Source organism: Seriola lalandi, unplaced genomic scaffold (assembly GCF_002814215.2).
Source record: "Seriola lalandi dorsalis isolate HSWRI2012SDOR001 ecotype SW California unplaced genomic scaffold, Sedor1 jcf7180002050559, whole genome shotgun sequence".
Lineage (NCBI taxonomy): Eukaryota > Metazoa > Chordata > Actinopteri > Carangiformes > Carangidae > Seriola > Seriola lalandi.
Genome location: NW_019521112.1, coordinates 1 through 4,377, shown reverse-complemented (window position 1 = coordinate 4,377; position 4,377 = coordinate 1). Strand labels below are relative to the sequence as shown.

Here is a 4,377-nt window from a genome sequence, read left to right as displayed (position 1 = left end):
ATGTAGAGGTTGGCGTAGGAAGGTGCGAATCTCTGACCCATGGCTGTCCCGTGGATCTGCAAATAAAACTGGTTATTAAAAAGAAAATCATTGTTAGTCAGGCAGAGTTCTATTAACTGGAGGAGTTCTGTGTCAGGGCGGGTTGGGTCCGGGTGTCTATTGAAAATGGTGCGAAGTGTTTGTAATCCGAGGTGGGTGTTGATGTTGGTATAGAGGTTATTGATGTCGATGGTGAAAAGGAGGGAGTGAGGGGGGACAGCCATGGATCTGATCGTGTCAACGAAGTGATAGGTGTCCTTTATGTAACTGGGGTGGCGTGTGGAGAGGGGGCCTAAGAACTGATCTATATACTGAGAGATATGATAAGTGGAACTGTTGCAATCGGAAACTATGGGTCTGCCGGGAGGGACCTCAGAGGGAATAGTCCAGGTCTGTGGGTCTTTGTGGATTTTGGGTAAGAGATAAAAGTAGCGGGGTCGGGGGTTGTCTGGTCCGAATAGGTAGTCTTTTTGTTTTGCTTTGATGTATTTTTTATTGTAGAGGGTCTGAATAATGTTCCTGAGTTTTGTCTGGGTTTGTGGTTGGATTGTGTCGTTGAGGGGTTTGTAGTATGTGTTGTCCGTTAGTTGTCTGTTAGCTTCTGTGAGGTATTGTTGTCTGTCCATGATGACTATTTTTGAACCTTTGTCTGCCGGTTTTATTATAATGTTTGGGTTATGAATTAAGTCGTTCAGGGCCCTGCGTTCCGGCCCCGACAGATTGTCTGAGACATCTGCCGGGATCCGGAAACGCTGAAGGGCCCTTTTGTTTTTGTTAATGAGTTGGCGGGTCAGGGGATGGAAGCTGTCGGGGTGAGGTTCCCAGTGGGATGGGTGGATAAAGGGTAATGGCTGTCGGTCAGGTTGGAGATGGAAGTAGTCAATGATTTTTAGTCGTCTATGGAATTTGTGAAGGTCCCTCTGAAGTTCCTCCCGGTCGAGTTTGGTGGGGCGTGGTATGAAGGAGAGCCCTCTCTCCAAGAGGGATAGCTGTGAGGGAGAGGGGGTGAAGAGGGTAGAAAGATTAAGAATGTTAGAAGGGGAGTTCCACCCCAGGTCCTGTGTGTGTATGTGGGTGTCCAAATTGGCCTTAGAGGTTATTGTAAATTTAGTTGATGTAACCAGTTCTCAAAGATCAGTTTGGCTGTGGTGGGTGTCCAGTGGATGTTGTCTTTTTCTGTGGTGAATGTGTCATGTGGGATTTCTGTTAAAAACGGAAAATGAGTGGTCATGATGTTGTTTATGAGTGTTAGATTACCTTTCTGGATCGGGGTGAGATGAGGTGAGAAATTCATAATTGGAAAATAGATGTCGGCATTGGGAAAGGTTGACTTCGCCTGGCGGAAGAGGGTCCTGAGTTGTTTTGTGGTGGTCTGCCTGGGGTCCTGGTCCTTGTTGTTGACCCCGATGGAGAAGACCACGATCTTGACGTTGGGGTTGGGATGGATTTTTCTAGACTTTGAGGAAGTGGTATGAGTTTGCTCCGGGGTAACTGTCCAGTTGAATTTGTTGGTGGGTATGGGCTGGGATGCGGTTGATGTTTGAGTCTCCAAGGATCAGGACTGGTTTTCTGGGTTTGAAAAACCAGTCCTGGATCTTACGGTTGGGGCGTGCAATGTGGTATGTTGGTTTGTAGAGGGTCTGTCCAGATGATGTTGTGGTTGAAGTTGTGGAGGGGAGGGGAAGTGGAGTAGTGGTGGGGGGTCTGCCTTCTTCTGTGGGGGGTTGGGGGTATCCGGCTTGGGTTATTTCCAAGGGTGATGTGATGTTGTTGCCGTGTGACGTTGAGAGGTCTTCTGGGGGTGAATCTGGGATGTCCGGTTCTGGGTCGGGGCAGTGGTGTGTCGAGAGAGAAGGGGGAGATTGGTGGAGAGGGAGTGAGTTGTCAGAGGTAAGTATGGGATAGGAAGGGGAGTTGGGTGGGGAAGGATGAGAAATGGGGGATTGCAGAGGGGATGAAGTGGATAAAGGGGGTGAAGGCTGTTGGAGTGAGGAGGAATTGTCCATACTGAGGGAGGTCTTGGGAGTGTGTGGGGGGGGAGGAGATGGTGCAGCATCAGGGGGGCCCGTGCCGAACAGTGCAACCCTCGCAGAATTTAACGGAGAGGGCTCAGACTGGGTTGTATTGGGGTCATGGGTGACCTTATTTGACCCTTTCATCATGTTGGCTCTTTTTTCTGCTTGGGCTGCTGTCTGTCCGGCCGGACCCACCCGGGTGGCTGCACCATCTGTGTGGGGAGAGGAGGTGAGAACAGTATCAGTAATATGAACAGAGACATTAGAGTGGGTGCTGAGGGTGAGAGTCTGAAATTCTTCCGGGTTATGGAAATGACGAGGGGAACCATGGACCTGGACTGTTGTTTCGAGGATGGGTGTGGGTTTGATAAATTTTATCGCTGGGGGAGTGAGGGGTAGGATAGGGGAGAGAGGTGTGTGGGTAGTTCCTGGTTGTCGTTCTTCTTTGATGGGTAGGGGTCCCCAGGTGACTTTTCGGATCCTGTGTTCTACTGGGGTGGAGGTGGTGGGGTCGGAGGTTGGGTCTGCAGGATGCTTTATTACTTTTTCTGGAGGTTTCTTGGTTGGTGGTGGGGGTCGGATAGGTCCTCTTCGGGTGGGTTGGGGGTAGAGTGGCGTGGTGGGGGTGGATTTTTTGTAGGTCGGGTAGGGTGAGGGGAGAGCGGGCTTGGGATTCACAAGATGTTGAGGTGTGGTCTGAGTTCCAGTTGAAGTTTGATGGGGTTCTTCTTGTATCGGTGTGCAGGGGGAGGAGGTGGATGGCTTGATTTCTTCGACTAATGACTTGCGGGGACCTAGGTACAGGGACAGGGCATTTGGGGCAACAGGTCTAGGCAGGGGGGGATAATGTTCTTCCGGGATGGTGGGTAGATTGTTGGTTGTAGGCTGTTTCTGCTGGCGGTCTGGTCGTGAAGTTGTGGTGATGGTCTGGGATGGTTGAAGAAGTTCTTGTATTGACTGCAGGGTGGTTGTGGATAATCTGGTCCCATATCTTTTTCTGGCCCAGCCGGTGGCTATTTGCAGGGCTAGTGGGTTGTGATGAGCTGTATCCGTGTGGCTTGTTATGGTGGTCTGGTAGTGGTGTTGTAAGATGGCTATTGTATTATGCATCCATTGAGTTGTGTTGTTGTGTATCCTGTTTCTTGTGTCAGTGGTGGGTGTGGATGGTTTAATAAAATCTGTAAGCCGGGTAACCTGTCTTAACATTCCTGATGGGAATGTTCCTGTAAGTAATGCTGTGTCCATGATCTGTTTGTGATGAAATGCTTGGATGAGTTTAAAATAGTGTTTACTGGCCTGTCTAGTTTCTGGATCTGGTGGGTGATAGAGTGTGGGTTGTTGTGTATTGCTGGTGATTCTATGTGTGGGTGGTTGTATGTCAATATCCATGAGGGGTGTGGGTGTGTGAGTGGATGTGGGTGTATGTGTGTGTGTGTGTGTGTGTGTGGAGGAGCCATTTTGAGCCCCGCTCCTGTGTGTTGACTTACCTCTAAAAATATGATACATGCAGGTGGAGAGCTCTTACCTTAGTTTGCTGGTGTGGTTAGTCCTGCTGTAGATCAAAGTCCGGTGTTATAGATGTGGAGGTTGATCTGGAGTTGAAACAGGTGCTTGTGTGTTGGCAGTCCTGTGTTGGTGGTTTAAAGATGGTTCTTGATGATGAGGGTTATTGTTTGTACTCCGGGTGGTGGTCCTGATGAACTTGCAGGTTGACAGTTAAAAACGGCAGATAAAAAGAGTCTTTTCTGCTTATTGTTGGGCTGGCAGAGCCCTCCACCAGTGTTTTAAAATCAAACTTTATTAATAATTTGATTAAAAACACAAATTAAAACGAATTAAAAAACCACTCAAATTGAGGGTATAAAAGTTCTTAATACAATGCAATAAAATCAGAATAAAAGTCTTACGCATAAGAGCGGGGTCCCGACGTTTCGCAGTATGTGCTGCTTCCTCAGGGGATTAGGGTTAGGGTTAGGGTTAGGGTTAGGGTTGGGGTTGGGGTTGGGGTTCTGGGTTTTATGTTCAAATACTTTGCACTGGCCTACTGATCTACAGGGTGGATGGTGGAATGGGAAGCGGAGTGGTCCTTCCCACCGGGGACCAGGGTTCGATCCCCAGGCAGAGCACCGGGCAGAAGGAAGAGAGGGACCTGCTGAAACCAAACTTACCAAGAGGCACGGGCCCAGCAAATAAACGAACATAATAAAAGCAGTTTGGAAATAAATAGATTAATAAAAAGTTGTTGTTGTGTTGGGGGGGCTGGGAACCGTCCTGTTTAGGACCATGAGGATCACCATAGGGAGGTGCATTGAGAATTAAAAAT

At 48.7% G+C, this 4,377-nt stretch overlaps 1 pseudogene; it reads right to left on the bottom strand.

The window, feature by feature from the left end:
- Nucleotides 1–1,135: 1,135 nt before the first annotated feature.
- LOC147819685 (uncharacterized) lies at nt 1,136–3,787 on the bottom strand (annotated as a pseudogene).
- Nucleotides 3,788–4,377: the final 590 nt, after the last annotated feature.